This window comes from Leopardus geoffroyi, chromosome A2 (genome assembly GCF_018350155.1).
Source record: "Leopardus geoffroyi isolate Oge1 chromosome A2, O.geoffroyi_Oge1_pat1.0, whole genome shotgun sequence".
NCBI lineage: Eukaryota > Metazoa > Chordata > Mammalia > Carnivora > Felidae > Leopardus > Leopardus geoffroyi.
The window spans coordinates 57,390,093-57,417,736 of NC_059331.1; the positions used below are offsets into that span (position 1 = coordinate 57,390,093).

General features: G+C 52.3%; 2 long non-coding RNA genes across 2 annotated transcripts in view; one reads left to right on the forward strand and one right to left on the reverse strand.

The window, feature by feature from the left end:
- Nucleotides 1-1,796: 1,796 nt before the first annotated feature.
- LOC123606070 overlaps nt 1,797-27,644 on the reverse strand; it is a 35,081-nt gene continuing 9,233 nt past the window's right edge. The window contains exon 3 of the long non-coding RNA XR_006716078.1: nt 1,797-2,798. This is a non-coding gene — a long non-coding RNA (uncharacterized LOC123606070). The remainder of the gene's footprint in view (nt 2,799-27,644) is intronic.
- Nucleotides 17,494-20,132, forward strand: LOC123606074. Its single transcript, XR_006716082.1, has 2 exons — nt 17,494-18,333; nt 19,564-20,132. It is a non-coding gene; the product is annotated as an uncharacterized LOC123606074 (long non-coding RNA).

Sequence of the window (27,644 nt, forward strand, 5' to 3'; positions counted from 1 at the left end):
CTGCCCCCACCCGTCCCCTCTTCCTCCCCTTATGGTCCCAGCTCACAAGACTCCTCCTCGGTTGTGCTATTCCATCTACCTCCCACCCCCCACCCCCCCAGTGAGCGCTGACGTCCCTTCCTCTGGACAACCACCACACAGAGGTCAGCTTTCCCGAGGAGAGCTTGTGTGCTGGGTCTGGTCCAGTTTCTGTGGGTGTCTGTCCCCTCCAGTATGGGGAGCCCAGCAGGGTCCACCTCACACCCGCATGAAGATAATACCATCAAACAGCCACAATTCCTTGGAATCAATGGGCTTCTCCGAGAACTGTCCACCTACTGCCTAAGCCGCACAGCCAGGGAGGTTGGCAGTCGGGGAATGGTACCTCCCTCCCTATTCCAACAGCGAGAAACTCAAGGGCCACAGAGGGGGGTGACTTTTCCAGCATCACTGCCCACCCTCCAACCTTTGGGAGGCTGAGAAGCTTTTCTGTCATGTCCCATCAGGGCCCTCAAACCCCAGGAAACACCTCACTTCCCCAGAGCAGGGGCCTGCTGAGTGACCACAGCCCCTAATCATGGAGCATCTGGTTTCATCTTGGTCCCTGCGGATTCTTTTAACAACAAGATCACGTGGAGAGACATCATACCCAGGGACGTGATGCTTCGGCGATTCGTCTCTCTTTCATTTTGTTCACCTGATACACGTTTTAAATGACTACTGGGCTGTGTACACAGGAAGCCTTGATTCACTAGAAAGACCGTGGCGGGTTTTCTTAGAAGACAAAGTCAGGAATTTAAGGCATCCAGACGTGTCCAATGAGCAGAGTGGAGACAAAGATGTCTCTCCCGCTGCTGTGTCCGGGAACACAGCTGCCCACACACGCCCACCACACCCTCGGATCAGAGCCTGCCACTGATATCCACGGTGTGCAAGGGCTTGGAACCCACTGTCATCGTTATCACCATCCCTCGACCCCAAGAAGCAAACACCATGAGCTTGCAAAGGCACTCCGACAGGAATGCTCACTTGTGTTCCCAGGAATACACACAGACGCCAGATATTTACTTCTGGTTCCAACGTCTCCTGGGTTCATCCTCTTGCAAGTCCTGGAAACTCTGGGCACCACTTCTTGCCCTACAATCCCTCCATCAGATCCCCCATCGCCCACTCTCCCAGGAAGCTCCCCCCACCTGGACACCTCCAAATCCTCCTCAAAGCCATCTCTGGCTCCCCCTCTTCCTTGCCTTCTCGCTGGCCCCTTTACACTAATTTCCTGCTAGAACGATCATAATGGGTTCAAATGCTGCTGCTTGCACACCCATCTTCCCCGTCACGGGGCAGGTTGTGGGAGCAGGGCGCAGGGCTGATGTACCCCCTTACCTCCAGCCCCTCAGCATGGGCCCGGGCACATTGGTGGGGGTGGAGTAGGGCCTCAAAGAAGCATGAACTAAATCCCTGGGCTCTGTTTTCCTCCAACTTAGAGTGTAGTCAAAGAGCTCTAATGACAAAGAAGGTAAATTCTAGGTATTCTGAACAGGGACCAGGCCATCCTTTCCTGAGTACTTCACAGCGAAGCCAAGACCTCACTGGTGAGTAACTGTTAACTGCCCAACAGTGGGTGTGAAGAACTTTCCCAGGAGAGAGAGAGACACAGACAAATGTTGTAAGGAGGGAGGGAGCAACTTGTGTAAGGACCGAAAGGCCAGTGGTGCCTCAGCAAAGCAATGGGGCGATGGGCAAGAGTTCATGGATTCTGCGTATCGGTTAGGTTAGGATGGGTTACGCTGCATAACACACAATTCTCTAAATCTCAGTGGCCTACAATAAAGTTTCTTTATGTCTCAGACTACATGCACATGTGGCTCTCCTTCGTCTCCTCTCCCCTCTGCACTCAGGTTGACAGAGCAGTCTGTCTCTATCTGGAATATTGCCATTGTGGTGGAAAAAGGAAAAGAAAAGTGGTAAATTACTCACTGGTTCTTAACGCGTGTGCTCACATCTGTTTTCACTGTTCAGCAGCCCCTCTGCCATGCCTGAGGACAACATGGGCCGTGCTGTATAATCCTCCAACCGAGCAGGGCACTTCCATACAGGGCACCGAATGGGGGGGAGTGGTAATCCAGTTCCACACTGTGCTTATGAGTTTGACGTCTTTCCTAGGATCAGTGAAATCTGTTGAATAAACTGTTCATTTCTAAAAATCCCTCTGGCTGTAGTGAGAGACACAGATTGGAAATGGGCAAGGGTGGGATTCGGGAGAAAATTCAGGAGGCTGCCTCAGTTTCCCAGGCAAAAAAAAAAGAAAAGTACTTTACACTAGGGTCATGGCAGTGGAAACGGAGAGAAGCCAAGAGATTTAAAAGATGGAAGGGTCTAGTGATGTACAAAGAGGAGCAGAGGTGAGTGAATGTGTGACGCCAGAATGGCCAAAAGATACAGCAGGCTTGGCTTCTCATGTCTTAAACAGTTGCTGGCTCCCATCTTTGGGGAGGACCAGCTACTCTATTCTCTGCTTGTCCTTGGGCTGTCTATGTTCTCCTAAGAAATCTCCCTTCTTGCTTGAAAAAAAAAAGGCTGAGCTAAATAAAGATGGGAACACATGGATGTGGTGAGCAGCCGAGTGAGCTGACAAATGAGTGACACAGTGACCAGGGGAATTAATTCCTGTCTCCAAGTGTTCAAAGAGTGAAGACAAACTAGACTCAACCGGAAGAAAAAGAAAGTCCTCCCACTGGGCATGCCTCAAAAGGATCCCTCGCCTCCCTACTGACACATCAGGCATCTTTCTTCTTCCACGGGGCTATGACCAATTTCGGCTATAACAGAGAAAGGGGAGTGGGTGAGAGAAGAAGAAGGGAGGGACTTGGAGGCAGAGAAAGGATGGGCTCCATGGACATATAGCAACCTGTATAGAACCCTTCCTCTCCTCCATGTGGCCTCCCTCCCTATGCTTCCTTTTTAGAGTTCCAGACTTGACTTTCAGTGGTGGGAGGGCTTGGGATTCACAAACACCTCAAAAGAGAATTTCTGTAGCAGCAGCATTAGGCCACCTTACAGGAACTTAGAGCCTTGGGGTCCACACAGGCACAGAAAGCCGCGGGGTCTCCTCTGCCCTGGGTGTTCTCATTAGCCAAGAAGTGGAAGGTTCAGACACAGAACTCTATGGCACCTCCTCGGCCCCTCCCCGACCCATGTTCCCAGTGCACCTGGGGCCGATCAGCTCGGGGAAGGGGCCACATCGATTCCTGCCACCCGCCTGAGCCAGAGCTGTCTGCACGCTCAGAAACCATCGGCTTCCCATTAGGCAGATCAGTAGCTTCCACTGGTGTCCAATTTGTGTTTCCAGAAATTCATCTCCCAGCCACCTTTTTAATTAACCCCCCTCCACCACACCTGGGGCACAGATAGATCACCCGCCCTGGGCCGCCTCTGCAGACCACAGACCACGAGGCTCCGCGAGCCACAGGGGAGCTGCAGGTGTGTTTAAAGCTGACCAGCTGCTTCCCGGTCACCGCAGGAGCTGACCCTGCTGGCTGGATGCCACCCACTCTGTCCCCTGCTCCTCGCTGAACCCCCGTGGAAGGGGCTGGGTCCTCCCTCACAGAAAGAAAGCAGGTGATGAGAGGCCAAGGCAGTGTCCTGAGGTCCCCCAGCTGGCAAGAGCTAGGACAAGTGCACCTTTGAGGCAGGCAATTGGCAAAGCGCTCCCCAGATGCCGCAGCACAATGGGGTCTGGCTGGCAGGTGAGCAGGAGGGGCCAGCAGCTGTAGGTTCAGGGCAGGAAAGGCGGAGGGAGTGTGATCCCCAGGAGCCTCTGCTTTCCCACACCTGGGGTCTCCTGGGTATTCCGCACTGCTCACCTGTCTACCCCTCCGGGGCCTAGCACCCCATCAGTGTCTCCATCACTGCTGCATCCCTGGTGCCTGGCACATAGTAGGTGCTCAGTAATGGCCGCTAAATGAGCAGGAAATACTTGCCGCACTTTGCCCTGGGCAGCGTTCCCAGAGCTTCTCTAAATGACCTTATTTCAATTTCACAGCTGTCCTCGAGGCAGGCATCACTAGTGTATGCATTTTATAGGTGGGAAGACTGAGGCCCCGAGAGGTTAAGTGACTTCCCCAAGGTCACACGGCGACTCAGCGGTAGAGCTGCGATCCGAACCTGACTCTGGAACTGCACTCCACGCTCCCTTACCTATTCGCGGTGGCCTCAGCTCTGAAGGGCAGGACCTGGGTCCTGTGCCCCATGGAACCTCCACCACATATACCATCATGTAAACGTGTTTGTTGAGTGAAGAAATGAGTGAATTATGCACTCCTTGTCCTTTAAAACACAGTACAGTCAACCAGTCTGCTGGCACAAATCTGGAGTGTTTCTGGTCGGGGATGAAGGGGAGAGAGGAGTGAATCTCCTGGGGGACCCAGAGGTGACAAGCCTCTCAGTAGTTACAACTCGGGGGCCATTACTAGGGACCCTCTGATCTCACGCCACCTCCTTCCTCACCAGTCTGTTATATTGGGGTTCTCTGTCATGTATACAGAGGGCACAGAGCCATGATTTGGTTTTATGTGGTGTCTTAAGACTTTCCAGTGAGACAAGTGGATTACTGTTGAGCCAACATCTGGGCAAAAAGAGCCTGCTATGCGTGGTCACCCAAGTCAGCTTCTGGAGGTGGCCAAAGTGAGACATGAAGGGAAGGGGGCCATGATGGACCCTGCACCTGTGGCCAGTGAGAGCAGGTGAGTCCGGAGCCAGGGCAGAAGGGAGGAGGGGGACAGGAGGGGGGAGGGTGGGGTAGGGAGAGCTGGGACATCCACCGGCTGAGGTCTGGTCCCCAGTGGGTGCACAGGAAAGAGAGGGTGATATCCAGAGTGTTTCCACCCAGCTCATTCCTTCCCCACCAGGTGGGCAGTCCCTGGAAGGGGACCCGGGGCTCCCACTGCCCACACGCCATTGTGACCCACCCCCCGGGCTCCCGCTGCTGCCCATACCCCATTGTGACCCACCCCGGGGCTCCCGCTGCCCACACCCCATTGTGACCCACCCCCCAGGCTCCCGTTGCCCGTACGCCATTGTGACCAATGGGGTCTCCAAGGAATTCTGGCTCTCTCCCTAACCCCCTCCCAACCCGAGGGTATATAACGAGCTACCCGTCATGACGCCAGTGCAGCTCTCCCTGCCCATGGGACCTGTCCCTGTGCTTTAATAAAATCACCTTTTTGCACCAAAGACTTCTTCACGAATTCTTCCTTGGTCATCGGCTCCAGACCCACGAACCCCCCATCACTCCAAAACTTCACCACCTCCACCTTGTGCTTCCTACAACTCCAAATCCAGCAGGTCACCATCCCACCGACACTCCTCCAGCCTGTGAAGCTGTTCTGGATCTGGTCCCACCCGTCGCCCTGGCCAATCTCCTGTGCCATGTCCCCGGGCTTCCTGGAGCTCAGCATCGTTCCCTGCACTTAAAACGAGGGACGGGGCTCCTGGGTGGGCCTCAGTGGCTCAAGCGTCCCACTCTTGGTCTTGCTCAGGTCACCATCTGTTTTGTGAGCCGAGCTGATAGCACAGAGTAGACTTGGGATTCTCTCTCTGTCCCTCCCCCACTCGCACTGTCCCTTCTGTTTCAAAACAAACATTTAAGTCCCTTTAAAGTTAAAAAACAAAATAAAATAAAGGCACGGACATGTGGCTCTCTTATGGCTCTCATTTATTTGCATTTTCTTTGGGTTCTACTTTGTTGTTCTTTTTGAACAAAGTTTTGAATTTATCCAGAGGTTTCAGAACCTGATTTTTTGGCTCTAGGGACATCCTCCCTGGCTGCCTGTATTCACTGCTGGTGTCGGAGTTTGTGGCTGGTGAGTTGCATCTGGGCCCGCTAATCGTGGTCCCTATGCTGGTCCCTTCGGAGGTCAGACTACTCCGCTCTGAGGACAGGCCTGTGCTGGAACAGGTCGCGATGGAGCTCCAGCAGCGGACTGCGGTTGGTGTGCAGATCGTGGGCTGGATAGTGGTCAACGTGTACCACATGTTTTCACTCTCCAGGGACATGAAAATCAAAGCATTGTGTTCCCTGTTGTCGAGATTTCGTTCCGCTTCCCAGAAGACTTCCCCCTCAAACGGCTCAAACCCGGTGGCCAAGCAGTACCAAACCACCCCCAGGCTCCAAGCGTTTGCGGAAGGGGTGTCCTCCCTTTGCTGCAGGAAGAGTCGCGGGGCAGAATAAGGGGGGCTGTCCCAGAAAGTGTGGAGTTTGTAGCCAGCAAACTGGATGCTCAGTCCAACCCCCGTGTGTTTTACCTTCAGCTTCTTCCCAAAAAGCAGTGTCTCCAGCTTCTGATACCCGCCGATCATACCTTGTTGGTGGCAGTACTCCACAACCGATAACAGCTGGCAGAATTTGTCTGGAACCTCCTCCGTCACTTGGCCACGGTGCGGAAAATCCTCACACAGGTTGTCTCTGCGTACATATTTTGAAAGGAGGACTAACGTTTCCTTGGTGTTGATCACCTCGAGTGACTTGACAATACTTGGGTGACTTGAGGTCTTCATATTCTGGGCTTCACGACAAAGTCCCTGGAGGCCAGCGGGGTCCTTCTGGGTTTTCCTGATGAACTTCACATCAGACTGCTTCCCGGTTAGGATGTGCGGGGCCAGCTTCATCGTGGGGACGCTGCCGTCACTGGTGGTCTCGGGGAGCTCGTAAATACAGATGTCCTCCTCACCAGCGGTAATGGCCTTACGCCCCTGAAGCATGGTGACCTACTAACTATACTAACGCTAAATAATGCTAACTACCCGGACTATGCTAACCAACAATACCAACCTACAAAATTTGCCAATACTAACAATACTATGCTTATGAACTAAACTAACAATATGAACTATACTAACAATATGAACTATACTAACAATATGAACTATACTAACTGTACTAAAACGCTAACACAAAAAAAACAAATGAAAAACACACACGTGCACACACTCACACACACACACACACACACACACACAAAGAAAATGAAGGGAGGAAACGAAGAAAAATTGAGAAAAAGAAAAACTAAAAAAGGAGAAAAAAAGAAAAAAGTAAAAACAGAAAAAGGCAAAAAAAAAAAAATCGGGAGAGAAAAGGAGTAGAGAAAAAAGAAAAGTGAAAATAAAAAAATAAATAAACAAAATGAAAAAAAGAGAAGTCGAAATCAAACTAGCTAGGGTCAAAGGCCGACAGGTCACCAAAGCTTCCTGGGCTGTAAAGACCAAACAGCGAGCCGAGCCAGGGTCTTATATAGACAGGTCTTGCCATGACTTCACAATGGGGCTTTGTGAGGGCAGAGCAAGAAGTGGGCCAATTATGCAATCATGGCTGGGGATGTCTGAGACCACAGTGGTTTCCTCACTTTTTATTCCCAAAACCCCTTTACTCAATAAAAAAAAAGACCCCCCAATGGGCTTTTTGTTTGTTTGTGTGGGCTTTTCAAGATTGATATTTACTTTGTTAGAAATCAAAATCTATAAGATGGTTCAGTGGCCTTTTCACTTCAAGTTTAGAAAACTGTAATTTTGGCTTGTATAGTCTACACTTGGCTCGTAATGTCTACACTTAAAATACCCAGTTCCTGGTCTCAAAATGGTGCTACAACATATAAGGAAATGTTGTGTTGTGTAAAACACGATAAGGCTCATTATTAACATCTCTAAAGCTCAGAGGAAGATTGCTTTTCATCATATTTTCACTGATAAGGTTGGGAGGAGATTTCTCATCAGAAACCTTGGAGGCTAGAAGGCATGGGTTGATGTGTTTAAAGCATTGAAGGAAAAAAGCTGTCAACCAAGAATCCTACATTTGGGAAAACTGTCCTTCAAAAATGAGGAAGAAATGAAGACATTCCCAGATCAACCAAAGCTGAAAGCCTTGCCCCGATGACTAGACCGGCCCTGCAGTGAAGGGGGTCCTTCAGGTTGAAATGAAAGGGCACTGAACAAGTAACTCGAAGCCTTCTGAAGAAATAATCTCCGGTAAAAGTAAACAGACAGACAATTATGAACGCTAGTACTGTTATGACTTTGGTCTGTAGCTCTACTTTTTGGTCTCTATGTTAAGAGACTGATATATTTAAAAACCTAATTATTCATCTATGCTTTTGGGCACAAGATGCATAAAGATGTAATTTTGTGACATTAACAACTGACAGAGGGGCGCCTGGGTGGCACAGTCGGTTAAGCGTCCGACTTCAGCCAGGTCACGATCTCGCGGTCCGTGAGTTCGAGCCCCGCGTCGGGCTCTGGGCTGATGGCTCAGAGCCTGGAGCCTGTTTCCGATTCTGTGTCTCCCTCTCTCTCTGCCCCTCCCCCGTTCATGCTCTGTCTCTCTCTGTCCCAAAAAAAATAAAATAAACGTTGAAAAAAAAAAAATTAAAAAAAAAAAAAAAAAAAAAAAAAAAAAAACAACTGACAGAAGGCGGGGTCAGGGCTGTAAAGTAGCTGAGTTTTCATGTGTTATTGAGGTTAAGCTGGTATAAATTGACACTACAATGTTGTAACTTTAGGATGTTAAAAGCAATCCCATGGTAACCACACACAACCACACACACACACACACACACACACGCCACAGAACATACACAAAAGGAAATGAGAAGGGAATTAAAATGTTTCACTACAAAAAAAAATCAACTAAATGCAAAAGAAGATAGTCATGCAGAAAATTTGAGAAAATGTTACAAGAGACAAAGAAGGACATTTTATATGAATTAAGAGGTTCAGTACAGCAAGAAGAAAAAATGATAAACATTTACACACATAATGAGAGGCCATTATCGACAGAACTGAGGGGAAAAATAGTTCTATAATAATCGCTGGAGCCTTCAATATCCCACTGTCAATAATGGACAGAACAACCAGACAGAAGGTAAGTAAGGACACAGAAGATTTGAAGAACATGATAGCCCAGCCAGATCTAACAGACGGGCACGGGACCCCACCCAACAATAACGGCACGCGGGACCTTCTCTGAGACAGTCTTTGCGTTAGGTCACGAGTTAAGTCTCAGTAGATTTTACAAGATAGATATCATACAAAGTATCTTTTCAGCTTTTCATACTTGATCTTTTCAGTATCAAGTCCGCTTCTGGAGGTGGCCAAAGTGAGACATGAAGGGAAGGGGGCCATGATGGACCCTGCACCTGTGGCCAGTGAGAGCAGGTGAGTCCGGAGCCAGGGCAGAAGGGAGGAGGGGGACAGGAGGGGGGAGGGTGGGGTAGGGAGAGCTGGGACATCCACCGGCTGAGGTCTGGTCCCCAGTGGGTGCACAGGAAAGAGAGGGTGATATCCAGAGTGTTTCCACCCAGCTCATTCCTTCCCCACCAGGTGGGCAGTCCCTGGAAGGGGACCCGGGACTCCCATTGCCCACATGCCATTGTGACCCACCCCCGGCGCCCCCGCTGCCCACACCCCGTTGTGACCCACCCTGTCACCTCCCCCCACTACCCTACCTCCACTGTGACTCTGCATCGTGTGTCTGCCTCCCCACCCCCATGCCACCTCCTGGGGCACAGGACCCTTCTTATTTTGGAACCCAGCATCTGGCCTGGGGTAATCAGTCTCCATTTTTTTTTTTTTAGCATTTGCTATATGCAAGTATGGTTCTGAGCTCTTTACGCATTTAATCCTGAGCACAGCTCCACGAAATTGTGCCGGGGAATGAGGCCAAGTAATGTGCCCAAAGTCACACAGCAGCAGGAGTTGGGCAGGGGATTCAGCCTTCACCACGCCATGCCCTTAACCCTGGGGCAACGCTGCTTCCCTGTGGCACAGCGGGCTAACCCGCTGTGAGCACATGAGTGGGTGTGGGGGGAGAATCCACGGATCTGCACTGCCTGGTGCCTCCTACAGGGGGCTGCGGCCCATGGGCCCCCGATTCATCCGCATCAGATGAAGTCCCCTTCCCACTCCCGTGGAGCGTGGCTGGGCCCCGAGTACACACTCCAAACACATTCATAAAACCAGTGGCCGAACAGACGTCTGGGGGTGGGGGGAACAGCCATTATGGAAGTTCGAGGCCTTGGAGTTCACACCCTCACAATCCTACGGGTGCATCCACCTCTCCCAAATACATCATCTCAGATCTGCTTGAGAAGAGATGTCCAATGCCAGCTCCGTGGCCCATTAAAGCTAACCAGCCGTGCGGAGTTAGCGGAAATGATGAAAATAGTTGAAGAGTCGGGTGGTTTTATGGGAAGGCTTACATCTTAATGAAATGCCAGCCCAAAGCAACGGTGAACATGTGAGATGCCACAAAGCTGGCAGATGCCTGGCCACTCCTCGCTGCTTTTGCCATTTTTGATGTGAAGAAGGTGTGGCCACCAGGGAACAGAGGCCTCGGGGCCTCCGTGTGACCCCAGAGGGCATCCAGGAGCCAGAAGAAAGATGAGCCAGGGCTGATCAGGGCAGTGGCTAGAGAAAAGCAACACCATTTCCCACTCTAATGGCAAAGTCCAGGCCCTCTAGGAATCACTCAGAGAAGTAAAGGCAGCGGGCAGTTAGATGCTTCCTACTTGTTTAATCTTCCCAGGAATCAGTTCACGTGAGACTTACTGTCTCCGTTTTATGCACGAAGGAACTAAACAGGCTCCGAGAGGTCAAGTGCCTCACCAAAGGCCACACAGCGGGTAGGTGACAGATATCACAGGATTAGGACCAAAGCGGGTTCCATTACTCACGTTCCAAGAGGAAGCATTGCCCAACATCAAGAGGGAACCCCAAATATGGCCTCAGGGTGGTCAGTGCTTTCTTAACAGTATGGTTTTGCCAGGACCTCCACTCAAGGTCTAGGACTCTGCCTCTGACTGCCTGATCTCCCAGAACTTTGAGCCGCTGGGTCTGTCACTCCAGGTAAGCCCCCGTGGCCACGGACGAGATGATGGAGCCCTTGGCTCGCTGCCAGCTGGCCTCAGAATGTGGCTCAGCAAGACACGCGAGGGACCCGTCCCTCCCCACGCCGTGTGCCAGCCTGGCCTGTCACAGCCTGCAGCCAAGCTCCCGGGTCCTTCACCCAGTGAGCCCAGGGGACCAGCCCCTCATGCTGCCACTGATACCTTACAGCCTTTAAATTCTAAAAACCTAGAAAGTCACAGCACAGTACAAACGAAACGAAAGTCACCCATAATCTCACCACCTGGAATGAACCACTCTGTCTTTTTGTGAATTTTCTACTGGTCGTTTTTTCAAGGCATTTTGTGTTAGCTTTTTCGTGACCACTGTTTCATGAGCATCCTTCTGCCTCATGTTTTAAAAACTCTACTTTTGTTTTTTGAGAGAGAGACAGAGAGAGAGAGAAAGAGAGAGAGAGAGACAGAGACAGCAGGAGCCAGGGAGGGGCACAGGAAGAGACGGAGAGACTCTTAAGCAGGCTCCACATTTAGCGTGGAGCCCCAGTGTGGGGCTTCGATCTTGCGATGCTGGGATCACGACCTGACATAGAACCAAGAGTCAATGCTCAACCGACTGAGCCACCCAGGCGTTCTCCTTTTTAACCACTCCCTTCCAACACCAGTATGTGGCTGGGATGTAAATCATGAACGGAAACCTCTATTTTCAGAGAGCAGTGTTCTTGCTGACACTTGGGGGTGCGAGAGCTATGTTGTCAGCCGTTTCCTCGTTTCCGTCTACGAGGAGATCCTTCAGGAGCATTGCAAGAGGCAGAATTATGGGTCAGAATTGTGGACACTTCGGGGGCCCCTTCGTTACAAATGCCCACACCGCCCTCCGGTCTGCAGTCCCCAGGCTGCGGTGAGCGTGTTCCCTGTGTTACCAGGCAGCCACGCACAGCCATCTCCCCTCCTGCAAACACTCCCCTTCTGAGGGAATGTCCTCACTCCTCTGCTGACTCAGCCTTCGGTGGGAGCTTCCCTTACCAGCTCAGGGTGGACACATAGCCCTCTTGAGTTTAGAATCCTGAGCCGAATGGCTGCAAGGTCGAGAAGCCATGGGACACACCTTTGCATGTGCGTGTAGGCTCTCCAGGCGTTCTTAGCGCGGCCAAAGATTGAAAACACCACAGGGATCCAAACAGGGCACGGTGCTAAATAGGTAAGTGCCGTCTGATAGAATTTGTGCAAAGCCCACAAATGAAACGGTAACTTCTGGACCACACAGCCCCTCTGCTGGGGTTGAGGCAGAGGAGCCGGCAGGTGATAGCCCCCGAGTTGGGAAACGTCTTGAAGGTCAATGTGAGTGACAATGGACAGGATGCAGGTCGGGAGGGAGTGGCCTCCTCCAAGTTCAGGGGTCACAGGGCTAACATGTCCCTCTGGGGCTCTCTGATCATGGATATAGACCTCTCGACAGCAACTGTGGAAGGGCATGTCCAGAGCGTGGGTTGCAGGGGCGTAGGGTACTGACACAGTCTGCCACGGTCCTCCAATGCATGGGACTCTATGGCCAATGCACATACATGTGTGAGGGACCGTCCACCCTGGCAGGGGCGGGGGCAGCCCCAGAGTACTAGCTTCCTCTCCCTGCCCCCCTTTTATGGCACAATATAAATGCCAGCTATTCTGGGGCGCCTGGGTGGCTCAGTTGGTTGAGTGTGAGACTTCAGCTCAGGTCATGATTTTGTGGTTCGTGGGTTCAAGCCCCGCATCACGCTCTGCGCTGACAGCTCAGAGCCTGGAGCCTGTTTCAGATTCCGTGTCTCCCTCTCTCTCTTCCCCTCTCCCACTCATGCTCTGTCTCTGTCTCTGTCTCTGTCTCTCTCTCTCAAAAATAAACATTAAAAAAAATTTTTTAAATAAAATAAAATAAATGCCAGCTAATCTGGATGGTGGGTGGGTTCATTCAGTGTCTTAGAATGATTCTGGGCACACGGGCAGTGCCATGTAAGTATAAGCTCTTGTCTTTTAGTTTTTTTTTAATGGTTATTTATTTTTGAGAGAGAGAGAAAAAGAGAGAGAGAGAGAGTGTGTGTGTGTGTGTGTGTGTGTGTGTGTGTGAGCTGGGGAGGGGTAGGGAGAGAGGGAGAGAGGGAATCCCAAGCAGGCTCCGTGCTGGCAGCACAGAGCCCGATGTGGGGCTCAATCTCACCAACCACGAAATCATGACCTGAGCCGAAATCAAGAGTCGGACACTTAACTGACTGAGCCACAGAGGTGCCCCTAGGCTCTTTTTATTTTCCCGAGGTTTGAAATATTTTGTCACCTGGAAAACGCCTACACCTGTGGCTGAGTTATTCCAACAGAGGCAACATGCCTGTTTGCCATTTCCTCTCCTGAGCCCCCGTCGTGCTGGCCTGGCTCCCGCTTGCACTAGGCCGCCCTGACCCTCACCCCACATCTAATCCTCTTGGGATGATTTTGGCCAAAGTTCTTCCTGTCTCTTGAACCCGAAAAGCTGCCTGACAGCCCAGCCATAGGCACTTCCTGGACTGCCGAGCGTCTGGGACACGCAGAGCCACGGTCACCGCCGCAGCTGCAGAGGCCTGACAGATTTATGCTCTGCTTCTACAGCAGTGGGTTTGGAGATTTACACTGGGTGGGGCAGGGCACCGGATAAAGGGAGATGCAAATGAATCGTCTTAAAGAGCTTCCTCAGGGAACAGCCAGCAGGCCCTGCAGTGAACAATGAGGATGGCTGGGGGGAATTACCCGCTCAGCTGTCATCCCTGAGCAGAGAAGTGTCAGAGGGGACTGGAGAGCCCAGGAAGCACGGAAGGAAAAAGCAATCTGGGGCCCCCACCACCCAGGGAGGTGTGCTGGAGAGGGAGAGCATCCACACCAACTTCCTGCCTGCCTTGCAGAGGCTAGAGAGCTCATTCCCTGCAGCGAGGGCTTGGGATGTCCTTCCCTGGGCTTTTCAGGGACCTCGCATAGTCATGGGTCAATATGCCCCGCTGCTCGCCCCGCTTCCCCAGCCCAGGCCCTTCCCTGCTCTTATGCCTCATCTCCTGTGTCTGGGAGGAGGGTCTGGCTTTTCCTCCAGCAGCATCTGGGGGCCCAGCGCCAGCCTCTTGACCCCCCACCTTCGTGACTGTGGCAGAGGCTGATCCGGGCCAGTTCTGCAGTGCTGCTCTGGGCTGGTTCCTGAGGGACTGTACCTCCAGACTTTCTGGTGATGTCGGCAGGCTCCTGACCCCCTGTATTACAACTCTTTCTGCTTAATACAGCCGCGTGTTATGGACTGGAGGTTTGTGTCCCCCACAATTCATATGTTGAAACCCTAACCCCAATATGATGGTATTTGGAGGTAAACAGGCTTAGATGAAGCCATGTGGGTGGAGCCCCCATGGGATTAGAGTCTTTACAAGAAGAGAAAGAGAGACCGACGACCCCACTCCTCTCTCAGGCACGTGAGGGCACAGCAAGAAGCGGCTACGTGCAAGCCAGAAAGAGAACTCACCGGAAACTGACCTCACTGACCCCCCTCACCTTGGACTCCCAAGCCTCCAGAACTGTGAGAAATAAATGTGTGTTGCTTACGCCCCCAGCTTGTGGTGGTTTGTCATATCAGCCTGAGCTGTCTAGTACACTGAGTGATTTTGTTTTTGCCATGTTCCCCAACCTTTGTGCTTTACACATGGGTGGCCCTCCACTCTCATCGCGGCTTCCTGCACTTGCCATGCTTTGCAAATGTTGTTCCCCCTGCCTGGGCTGCCCTTCCTTCTGCCCATCTGCCAGATGGACTTTTACTCAGCCTCTGTGGCAAAGCTGACATGCCATCCCTCTTCTGCTGTCCCCCCGCCCCCGTCTCTTTCTTGTGTCCATGATGCACAGAGTTAACAGCTTCCTCCCAGGCCCCCAGCACGTGGACCAGCATTTGCCAGGGAAACAGTTCACAAATGCCGATGGAGTGCCCACCAGGGTCCTCGCCCCCTGAGGAGTGTGGCACAGACCAGGAATGCCCACACGTTACCAGCTGGTCTGGCTCTTTCTGAGCTGTGTAGCCTGGGGCAACTCCTGAATTTCTCTGTGTCCCGTCCGAAGAGTGAGGCTGTTGGGACTGTTTACACTCGTAAATGTCCTATCAGGGTCCCCAGCATGGGTCAAGTGCCATGCAGGTGATGGTGACCACTGTCAGTGGTCAGACAGACAACCGACAGACAGAGTGGGGAAAACTCTGCCCCAGCCCTGAGAGCCATGAAGGCAACAGTCTGTCTACGGTGGTCAGGGAGGACTTTCCTGAGGAGGCGACGCTTGAGTGGAGGAGATCTGGACACCTCTGAGCATCTGCCGTTGCAGATACAGAGCCTCTTAGGCGGTGACACCCCTGGGGGGTGGGCCAGACAGTCAACCCAGCAGAAGGTGGGCTGTGCCAGGCATGCAGTGACGCTCAGACGGAGGGAGCCTCCTGGCAGGGGCTTCCGAGATCCCTTCCAGGCCAGTCCCTGCGTCCCTCTCCCTCAAGGCTGGGGCTGGTGCTCAGTAGGCATGGGCAGATGGAAGAGGCCTGAGGGACTTCGGGGGGGGGGTGCTCCCCAGAGTGGAAGCCCCCCCCCCCGGCATCACCACTGAAGCCAGAGAAAGACAAATGAGACACCAGACAATGTTTGTCGCACGAATCGGTGTCTGAATCTGCCAAATTCTCATCTTGCTGTGATTAAAAACCAGCTAGAGCATCATAAACTTGCTCTGGCTTCGGGCTGCAGCAGCTGAACATCAGTCACTGGGTGGCAGGCAGCTGGGCCCCACAGGGCTCTCTGGGGGAGGGAACGCCCTCTTATCAGGCTCCTGACTGTTCACCTGGAGCGGTGGGGTGCTGCCCAAGGTCAGCCTCCACAACAGGGTCTCCCACTGCCAGCCCCACTCACGGTGAGAAAACCGAGGCTCAGAGACGGCGGGTAGCCAGCTTTGGTCACACAGCTTGGAGGAGGCGATGGAGGCAGACACGTATCCCGGTGGGCTGCCCCTTTGCCTGGGTCTGGGGGTGAGGCAAGAAGGCAGGGGCTAGTAGCGACAGGACAAACACTGAAGCTGGTTGCTGGGGTGGGTGGGTTCAATTCAGTTGAGCTGGTTTCACATCGAAGGGGCAGTAGTTAAATGCACAGACCCTAGAGCCAACCTCACTTACTGCCTTGTGACACTGACCACCTCGGTGACCTCTTTGGGCTTTGGCGTGTGCATCTGTAAAGTGAATGTAATGCTTGCCCACCTCGGAGGGTGTGGGAGGATTACAGAAATACCAGCAGGCGCAGCACCCAGAGGAGAGCACGGTGCAGAACGAGGATCCTTCAAACGTTGCCTTTTGGTGTTGTTTACGGAGCTGGACGCTGTCCTCGGCCTGGGGGCTGTGGCGGCGAGGGCACGAGACCTCAACACTCTGGGAGTTTTAGGGTCTCCTGCAGGATGGGGGGGGGTGGCTGCTGGCAGCAAGGGGGCTCCCTGGGGAGCCGGCCACGCTGCCGATGTGGCGAGGGCTGGTCAAATAAAAGGAAAGCAAGCTGGACGTGAGCTTCCGTGGGGGACTGGCAAAGATATGCTGAGGGACACAGGATGACATGTGGAAAAGTTCCGGGAGTACAAAGGCAGTTGCAAAACATTACGCACGCAGTGTAATTCTATTTATGAGAGAGGAAGATGTATGCAGAGCGCCACCAGCTGCATGCTCGTGTGTACCTGACGATGCACAAAACAGTTCTGCCAGGATACACCTCAAACAGAGTCAGCAGGCGCCCGTTGGGCTGGGAACACTGGCCAAAAGGCACGTCAGCCCCGTTACAGCCTTAATTGGTCATCTAGAGGATGACTTCCTGTGTTGTTTTTTGAACCTGAATGCTGCGGATGAAGTTACTGAGTTAGTGTCGTTTTTCCTAGGTGAGGTTCCCCAGGACGGCAGCCCTGTGCTCGGGTGTTGGGGGGGGGTGGGCTGTCACAGCATCTACAGCCTGCCGGTTGGCAAAAGGTATAGACTGGTGTGTATTCCCAGGGAGGGATGCAGTGGCCACTCACAGGAGATGCTGACAGTTGGGGAACCCAGGCAAAGTTCTATAGGAGGACTTATCATGTTGTTGTTCCAGTTTTTCCATGGGTTTGACATTTTGAAAATAAAAAATTTCAGAACGTGTGACCCGGAAGAGATGGTGGAGTGCCAAAGAGGAGGGCCAAGCACCGGGGAGATTTGGAGAGAAGGTGGTATTTCAGCTAGTGGGGTAGGGGGGCAGGGTGGGGGCGGGGGCGAGCCCTGAGGGTGCTGGGCAGGTGGGCTGAAGGCGCTGGACAGCTCGGTGAGGCCTTTGAAGGCCAGGAGGTTTGGATTTCTTTCTATTGTTTAAAGGGAGCCAGAAGAGATGATCTCTGAGCTGGGGTGTGCCATGGTTGAGTGGGCAATGAAATCCTCCGACCGTCCGGTTGCTGCCTATGTGGGCCTGGCCTGGCTTAGCTTGTTCCCCTCCCCCATCCCCGCTGCACTCCCTCTCCTGTTCCTGTGGCCAAGTCCTCTCCCTTCTTGCTCCAGGACATTCTACCTGTCCGGGTGCTCGGCGGGGCCCTATTTCAGGATGGGAGTCTTGCAAGAAATGGGGTTGAGTCACAGTGTCCCTCAGGGGTCTGGACCCCCAAGATGTCCCCGGGGGGGTGTCCCCATTCCCTCTGTGACCGCAGATAAATCTCTGAACATATTTCCTCATCTGTAAAGCAGGGGCGGTAATGCATTGTCTCGCCAGCAGAGGCGCTGGGGAGTGGAACACTCCAGCACCTGGACTGGAGGCTGTCAGAACACATTGGCCCCTGTGACTGCATCTGTGGCCCCAACAAGTGGCCGGGGCCAGGCGCCTGGCGTGGGCACTGCCCATGGACCATGGCCTGCTCTAGGCCTTTGCCTCAGTGCTATTCACGGTACTGTTAACCAGTAAAACACCCTTGTCTGGTTGGTAAGTTGCCTTGAGCCCCTCCCACTGCCTGGCTGCCCGCCTGGAACTGCTCCCCACTTTCCCCAAATTCAGCAACTAAAAGGCTAACATCTGGTGCAGCAGGGAGCCTCCAGGATGCTGTGAAATAGTTCAACTATGCATCTCAGTTTCTCCTCTAGCCAAATCAATAGGGAAGGAGAAGTCCTGAGGCGTGAAGGAGGGGCCACCAGGGAAAAAACGAAGGGCCCCTAGGGAATGAATGAGAGGTCCTGTAGTACTTTAACGTCTTTGCCACTATGTGTCTGGAAGTGTACCAAGGCAGAGGCCATTGAAAATCCTCCCGGTCAACAGAAGGCAACAAACCCACACCACTGGCAGAGCACCTACTAGGTGGTGGAGCACCTACTAGGTGGTGAACCTTGCACTGCCTGCCAGGGGAACATGGAAGAAGCCATCCAGGGAGCTCACGTCCCAGAGCCATGCAGGCAGAGGAGACTGGACCATATTGTCAGATGGTAATATTGCCTTTGGCAGTCTAATGTTCTTTCTTTCCTTTCTTTTTCTTTCTTTCTTTCTTTCTTTCTTTCTTTCTTTCTTTCTTTCTTTCTTTTTAAAGTCTATTTATTTATTTTGAGAGAAAGAGAGAGAGAGAGAGAGAGAGAGAGACAGCATGAGTAGGGGAGGGGCAGAGAAAATCCCAAGCTGGTTCTGCACAGAGCCAATGCTGGGTCTGAACCCACGAAACTAAGAGATCACGACCCGAGCCAAAATCAAGAGTCATATGCTTAACCGACTGAGCCACCCAGCTGCCCCCAGAGCCTGACTTTCTCTGTCACAGCTACTCTGACTCTGTTTTCTCTCCAAAGCAGCTGTAGACAATACATAAGTGAATGGTGTGGCCATGTTCCAATAAAACTTTACAAAAGCAGCATAGAACAGAGATCCCAGAAATAAACCCTCACATACACGGTCAAATGGTCTGAGACAAGGGAGCCAAGACCACTCCAGGGTGAAAGGTCAGTGTTCAACGAATGGTGTCATGGAAACTGGATTCCACATGCAGAAGAATAAAGTCAGATCCAAACTTCACACCATAAAAAAAATTAATTCAAACAGATCAAAGACCTAAACATTAGAACTGAAACTATAAAAATCTTAGAAAGAAACATACAGAAAGCTTTATGACACTTTATGACACCAGGGTGTGGCAATTATTATTTTTTTGGATATAATACTAAAGCAGTCAGAGACAAAACATACACAGGACCCAAGGGAAAAAAAACAGCTACACCGGAAATCATCAAAAGTACAAACTTCTGTATATAAGGGGACATGTCGACAGAGTGAGAAGAAAATCCACGGAATGAGAGGTAATATTGGTAAATCATGAATTTGGTAAGGGATTGAGATCCAGAATAAAGAGCTGTTAAAACTCAACAAGAAAAAAACCCAACCCAATGAAAAAAACGTATGAAGGGCTTGAACGGATACACACGACCGGAATGCACATGAAAAGATGCTCAACTTGGGCAAATGCAAACCAAAACCACAATGAGATACCACTTCGCACCCAATCGATGGCGGTTACCAAAACCCAGAACAGCACTGGGCAAGATGCGGGGGAAATGCGTGCACTGCTGGTGGAACGTAACCTGGTGCAGCAGCTGTGGGAAACGGCAGGGCGGTTCCTCGAAAAACTTACTATAGAATTATCATTACAATCCAGCCACTCCTCTTGCGGGCAGGTACCCGGAAGAATGGAAAGCAGCGTCTCAAAGAGACATCTCTACACCACGCTCAGAGCACCGTGATTCACAGTGGCTGAAAGGCAGAAACGAGTCAAGTGTCCAACGATGGATGCACGGGGAGAACAAAACGTGACCGAGCCATACGATAGAGTATCACGCAGCCCTAAAAAAGAAGGAAGTTCCAACACACGCTGCGACGTGGATGAACGTTGAGGACATTATGCGAAGTGAAATGAACCCGTCACAAAAGGACACACACTGCATGACTTCACTCGCATGAGGTCCCTAGAGTCATCAAACTCAGAGACGGAAAGCAGAATGGTGGCTGCAGGCGCCGCGGTGGCGGGGGGCGGCGGGGGAGAAGCCTGGGGAGATCGTGTTTAATGTGGACAGGGTTTCAGTTTGGGGAGATGGAAAAGTTCCGGAGGTGGATGGTGGGGACGGTTACTTATGCCTCTCCACCTCACACCAATGGTTAAAATGGCAAATATTATGTTATGTAGATTTTAAAAAGGAAATGGAAAATAAAAAGCACCTCCTCACGTGAGCACATTGTTTGGTCCCTCCAACCCCATCCTTCGAAAGGGACCCAGAGAACTGGACCCTCACACAGTGCACGTGGGGCAGTCTGGCTTCCGACGGGCACAGGACGAGGGCGGTGGTAGGGATACTGATCACGCTGGACGACGATGAGGCTGATTATGGGGTGCCAGGATTAAGGGTGGGTTGGGGGGCGCCCGGGTGGCTCAGTCTGTTTGCGTCCGACTTCGGCTCAGGTCACGATCTTGCGGTCTGTGGGTTCGAGCCCCGTGTCGGGCTCTGTGCTGACGGCTGGGAGCCTGGAGCCTGCTTTGGATTCCGTGTCTCCCCCTCTCTCTCTGTCCCTCCCCACTCACTGTCTGTCTCTCAAAAACTGAGTAAACATTAAAAAAAAAAAAAAAAAAGAGTGGGTTGGAACCCTGATTTTCCAACGTGGCGTGGGCTTTGCTTTTCCCAGCACAGCACAGCACAGCACAGCACAGCATTTCTGTTGGCCTCTCTGTCAGCACAAAAGGCCATCACACCCCACCTTGTAGCTAAGTACCATTTCCTGGGTTCTCTGTGGGCCCACCTGGGAACCGGTCAATGACTCGGGTAGGGGCAAAGAGCAGACCCCTTCCTGCTCCCCACTTTCCTAGGAAGGCTTTCAGAACTCTTTTTGGCCACGGGGGCATGCTCTTTGGAAGGCACTCCTTTGGCACAGGGACAGTGTGAGGACATAACGCACAAGGGCCTGCCGCTAACACTCCAGCTCAGGGAGAAGGGTGTGCATGGGGCTGACTGGGCAGTCTCCAGCGGTAGTGACCTTCGGGCCCCAAGAGACAGGGTGAGGACTCTCTGTCCCTCTTCCTCCCTCCCTCCAGACCTCACTGGATCCTTAGGATCACTCTGAGAGGTGGTGACCGTCGCTGTGTCCCATTTACAGATGAGCAACCTGACGCTTGGTGGGAGCAGGCATTCTCAGCCCCAGCCTCTCTGACTTCAACTTGTGTTCCTCATGCCTGGCCTCTCCTGTCAGGATGAGACAGAGCGCATGCAGGGCGACGGAGCGAGGGAGGGTCCCAACTCCAGATCCCAGCTCCGTGGCTCTTAATCTGTGTGCCCTTGGGCAGGCATGTGACCTCTCTGGTCTCCTTGAACTCCTCGTCCCCAAGGCCTCCACGTGGCACACATTCAATTAATGTTAATTCTTCCTCTTCCCTTCCCGAAGGAGGAGCTGCTCATAGTCTAGAGGGAGGAGGCAAACATTTAATTAAGAAGAATTTAGAACACAATCTGAGACAGGGTTGCATAGAGCAATGAGCAGAGGGATCTCGGAGCACCAGGGAAAAAGACAGTGCCAGCGGAGGAGTCTCTCGGGCAATAAAGCAGGACGCATGAGAACTGCCGGGCCCCTGCCTGCACTCAGCTGCCCCCGAGGGCACAGCCCAGGCTTGCTTCAAAGTGGTGGCACCAGGCAGGGTGAGATCAGCCGCCTCTGTGGGGCCTCCTGGCCGACCTCGGCCGTGAGTTAAGTGCTAGCTCTCCCTTCTCCCAGAACTTACCCTGCCCTGTTAGGGATTAAACGCGGCTCCAGGGAAACCCAGACAGACTAAATGAGGCTTAAACAGATGGAAGCAGAACGCGGTGCTGTTGAAATCTCGCTCACCTCGTGCCTGCTTTGCCCCCAGCACTCTGCAACCCCAGACCGCAACTTTCCTGTAGTCCTGGGTCCCAGAGGAGGACAGCATCACCACCATCATCATCGGCCATGATTAGAGCAGCAGCTGTCCCTTCTGCGCCCATCCCAGACACTCTGCACCAGAGGCCAGCAGGCCACGGCCCCCAGGCCACATCTGGCCCACCGGCTGTTTTCCTAAGGTCTCACTGGAATGCAGCCATACACCCACCGTTGACATGTCGTCAATGGCTGGGGCATCTGCAGAATTGAGTGGTGATGACAGACTGTATGGCCCACAGAGCCTAAAGTATTTCCTGTCTGGCCCTTGACAGAAAACATTTGTTGATTCTGTTCTATATCTGTCTCATGTACTCCTCACAGCCTCCTGGGAAGCCAATGTTATTATTCTCATTTGACACAGGAGGGCCCTAAGGCTTGGAGAGGGGAGGCTGGCCCCATCGGGACAGGGCTTCATCCTGTTCCCAGCATACACAGCAGGGCCAGGCAGAGAACAGCTGCTTGGTGACTATTTACTGAAAGGATAGACAGACATATGGACGCATGACACGACTTGAATGAACCACCCTACTCTGCACGGACCCTCCTGGCACCTGTAGGGATAAGGTGCTTGCTGCCCCAGGGACCAAGGCCCTACGCAGAGCTGTGCACCCATAAGCTGACGTGCTCTGAGATGCCACCTGTCAAGGTCCTGGGCAGCCAGGGCACAACAGGGCCAAGGCCAGTCCTGAGTGGACAAGCAGGGGTGGCCAGGGAGGCACAAACCGGCTGTTTTTGTCTCTGGAGGATGATAGGCTTGGGGCCTGCTTTGGGGCTGTGCGATCTACAAAGAGCAAAAGGGAAAGAACGGGGCTAAGAGTCCCTGGCCCACAGGAAGTAGGTGCTCCCCTCCGCTGAATCAGCGGAGCATCGCGGGGGCTGGGCACTGGGCCAGGCTGCGGAATTCCTGGCTCTGACAATGGAGGGAAGAGACCAGGGGCTGCCGGGTGAGCTGGGCGTTGTGCAGCCCTCCAGAACTTACCCCGGGCTCAGGGCACTGCTAAGGCAGCTGGAGACTGAAATGGGCCCTCCATCCAAACTAAAGACCACATCCCTCAAGGCTGGGTGGAAATAATCCAGGTCTGCCAGAGGCAGGCAAGAGCTCCTAGCACCTGCCCTGGGTCAGGCCTGCCTGCAGGATGTCCACTTTCCAGTGAGGGGGATGACAGTAAACCAAATCTGGCACAAGGTGACAGGCACTGTGGATAGAAATACCCTCTCAGGGGAAGGGGTTAATGTTGCAAGTACAAACAGGCTGGTCAGGGAAGGCCCCCAGGAGATGAAACTATGTAAAGACTTGATGGTGAGGGAGCCACGCAGGTGTCCGGGGGGAAGAGTGAGCCAGGCAGAAGGCATTGCCAGTGCAAAGGCCCTGGGGCAGGAGTGTGCCTGGAACCCAGCCAGTGACCGCAGGAAGAGATGAGGGCAGAAGGATGATGGGGCAGATGATCAGGACCATGAGGGTTATGGGGAGGACGCTGTTTCTCACTGTGCGTGAGGTGGGAGCCCATGGTAGGGGGCTGAGGGGCTGGCACTGACCTAGCTTTTATCGGGATCCCTCTGGCTGTCCAGTGGAGAATGGACTGAGTGTGAGAAGGAAGGAAGGAAAGAGACAATGAATGAATGCATAGAGGGGCTGGGGAGGGGAACCAGGAGCTGAACAGAGCTGCACACTCAGGAGACACACAGGGGTAAGGCAGCATGTGGGTCGCAGACCGCTAACTGTGCCCTGCAGGATAACCAGTGCTCTCAAAGCTGGAGCTCAGCACAGACTCCCAGGAAGAGTATTTCCACTAGGTCCCCACCAGCGGCTTCACTTTGCTGCCCAGGACCCTGGAGCTCAGAGAGTGCTGGACCTTGCCGAGGTCACATGGCCTCGTTACTGGATAGGTTAGGACGCGAATCCACATCCTCCTCACCACGACACCAGGCTCTGGGCCCTCCAGGGGGCAGCAGCATCCCAACTCCTCGGATCCACCACGAGCTCCTTCACTCCTTCAGCGTCAGTCTAATGAAGGAGGAGGGCTTGGAGAACGTGCAGGCTGGTGACCCTTTCCCACCGAGAGGAACGTCTTCATGCGCGCGCCCAGTATGAGGTGTGCTGGGTCTCCTGCATGCCCCATGGGACAGGGCTGGAATTTACCGCTCTCTTTATTTTAATAAAGACCATTCAGGGCCCTGAAAGTTAATCTCCCAGGAAGACAATTACATGTCAAATAATACACCCACTGAGCAAATGATTAAGAAAAACCCAGCCAAGAAGGTTTTGCACAGGCGAAGTCTGAGATATGTGAGCTCAACATGGAAGGCCTTGGAAGGTTATTACCAGGTGGAAATGAACACAGGCGCACGGGTGAGGCAAGGGAGTCTATTTGTAATGTTTGCGCCCCCCCCCCACCCCCGCAACTCGTTTCAAACCTGAAGACAGCGTCTGTTGGGAAAGCCAGTCTTCTCTGTCCCCTAGTAAAAGCAGACAAGCCCTGAGCTGAGGGGTAGCAAAGGGACACGGCTTGTGGGTGTGGTCGGCCCCACGCAAGTCAGGCTGGCCTGCGTCAGTGGCCAGCATACAACCACGAGGGTTCACATCTAAATGTGGCCTGTGACTTCTGAAATGTTGGGGGCCAGTGTCCCTATCAGCGATGATTGACGGCAATGGAGAAGCCAGCTGAGTCCTTAGATGGGCCCAAGTCTCCGCACCAGCCAGCCTTTCTCTGTTATGTGGTAATGTGACCCCAGCAGCTCTGAGTTTGCACCCCGGATCCAGCCTCCAGGTGTGGACAGTGAGACCCGGAGACGTCAAGCAAGTTGCTAGGATTATAGTGTGTGACGGAACATGGAACCCAGGCCCAGTTCTGCGCCCCCCAGTACCCTACTCTGCCCTGGGCCCGTAGCAGGTCTGCCGCTTGGCCTGGAGTCAGGCTGATCAATCTGGATTATCATGGGACTTGCTATATGTAGAACAAAGGCTGACCAACTATGGGTCTTGAGCCAAATGTGGCTTGCTGCCTGCTTTTGTAAGTCAAGTTTTGCTGGAACACAGGCATGCTCACTTCTGTCTGTATCGGGGTATGGCAGCTTTTGGACAAGAGCAGCCCAAGAGATGCTGCCCACTCAGGCCAATCCAGCTGTTTAGTGTGGGTTCCCTCCAATCCTCAGTCTGGCAACCCTTTTGTGCCCTGAGGAGGCTCACATTAGGGTGCATGGCCCCTTTGCAAGGCTGTGAGGGTGAGCAGCTTGTGGGGGTAGGGGGAGGGTGGTGATAGCGGATCGTCAGGACCCCATTTATAGATCAGGTCATCCTGGTTGCTTTAGTAAGCTGTGACTGCTGGGGGAGGGCAGCTTCTAGGGGTCTTGATGAGCTCACCAAACTGCGCCCCTAAAGCGGGGAAGTCTAGGACTCCAGAATGTTAACCATTGGAAGTTGTGCTCAACTCCTGAACCTCAGTTTGTCTGCCTATAAGGGGGGCTCATATTCAATGATTTCTGAGGCCCTGCTCTGCCAGAATAGTCTATGGATCTCAATAAAGACCCACAGGACTCTGACAGGTGGTGAGCAGTGGCTCCTCTGGAAAGTGGGGCTATTAGTGGCACCTCCCATCCTCCCTCCCCTCACAGCCACAGTGGATTGCAATTGTGCAAACCGGAGATGCCCAGACTGTGAAGAGGTAGACAGGGCTCACACACAGAACTCAAGAAAGGGCACCGGTAGGACTGCCATTGGTGGCATAACTGGCAAATGTCATGGGCAGTGACCCCACCCCTGACTCATGAGCAGAGGATCTCTCAGGTGCACCTCCCATGGGAGCTCCTGGCTCCCCTAGGCTTCTCTGGCTCAGTCATGAGCCCTGCTTCCTTCTGGTGGCCCCTGGTTTATTACATCTGTTTTCCATCCTTTTACTTTTAACATATTTTCATCTTTATATTTAAGGTATTTCTTGTAGGTAGTACATAGTTCTTGCTTTCTAAAAACATCTAATCTGGGGTGCCTGGGTGGCTTGGTCAATTAAGCGCCGGACTTCAGCTCAAGTCATGATCTCACAGTTTGTGGGTTCCAGCCCTGTGTTGGGCTCTGTGCTGACAGCTCAGAGCCTGGAGCCTGCTTTGGATTCTGTGTCTCCCTCTTTCTACCCCTCCCCTGCTTGCTTTCTCTCTCTCTCTCTCAAAAATAAACATTAAAAAAAAAAAACCCACCATATCTGACAATCACTGCCTTTTAATTAGTGTAGTTAGGCCATTTACATTTAATATGAATACTGAAATGATTAGACATATCTGTTTGTTTTCTTTCTATCTCATTGGTTCCTTGTTCTCTTTTTCTTCTTTTCCTAACACTTTTTTTTAATTATTTGAATATTTTTTGTGACTGCATTAGAGTTTAATCTTTACAAGTTAAAAAAAAAATCTTGCATGTTTATACACAACCTGTTGAATATATGGAATGCAGTTATAATAACTATTTTAATGGCCTTTTCTGCTAATTCTAGCATCAGTGTTTATTTTGGGCCAGTCTGATTAATTTTTCTTCTCATATGGGTCATATTTTCTTGCCTGTTTCCATGCCATAAAACTTTTCACTGGATGTCAGACTTTGTGAATTTCGCCCTGCTGGATATTTTTGTATTCCTCTAAACCACCTTGAGCTTTGTTCTGGGACATGGTAAGTTATGTGGAAATAACTTGATCCTTTAGTGTCTTGTTTTTAAGGTTGTCAAATTCAGCAGTGCTTGGCTTAGGGCTAATCCTTTCCTACTACTGGGGCAAGTCTGTTCAGAATACTTTAGCCAATGTCCCAGGCATCATGAGGTTTTCTAGTCTGGCTGGTAAGAGCAGACACTTGCTACCTCCGACTTCTTTTGGATAGTTGATTTCCCAGTTTCTCTCACACATGTTCTAGCCAGCACTCCACTGAATACCCAAGGGAGAAACTCTGCAGATGTCCTGAGTACTCCCTTCATGCCGTGCAGTCCTCTTTGATACTTGTGGTGAGCTCTAGCTGCTTTGGTCTTTCCAGACACTCAGCTCCACCTCTTTAACTCAGGGAGGACTCCAGGCTCTGTCCTCCACTCCCTTACTACACATGCACACGCACACACACACACACACACACACACACACACGGACACACACACCACCTGCCAAGTTGGGTCATGACCTCTTCCCCAGGAAGATGCTCAGAGCACCACAGAGATCACTTCCTTCCTCTCAGGGATCAGTGTCCATTCTTGCCTGATGTTCATTTAGTGTCTTCAAAACCTGTTTCATGTGGTTTGTCCATTTTTGGGGTGTTTCAGCTGTCCCATTCTGTTGGAAGCCTGGTTTTGAACATCAAATGGGTTCTGTTTCGCCAGCAAATTTCAAGGAACGCCAGGGGATCCTGGAACTGGATCCCACATTACAAGCAGATGCTCCCTTCACACCTGAATCTCCTCCCCATGACCCCAGAAAGTGTGGGTCACCCCTCTGCTTTCTGAATACAAAAACGGGGAGGGGGTTGGAGCTCTTTTAGAGATAAGGAAATGACACGTGTTTCTCTTGATGTCAACATTGCCGTGGCCAATGAACTTGCAGTGCAGGGGTAACACTCGGAATGTCTAACCAGATGGGCCCTTTAGCACCTGTGGTGACCAGAGGGCTGTGGCAATGGAGGAAAGGCTGGGAGAGCCGTCCTAGCTGGCCAGCAGCCTTGCAACGGCCTCCCACTCTGTCCAGGCTGTTGCAAGCATGGATTCAGAACATGGACCCAGATGATGGAGCTGGAATTTGCGGGAAGCTAACTTCCTGTCAGTGTGAAAAGTCTCAGGCAGTGAGGAGCCCCCATCCC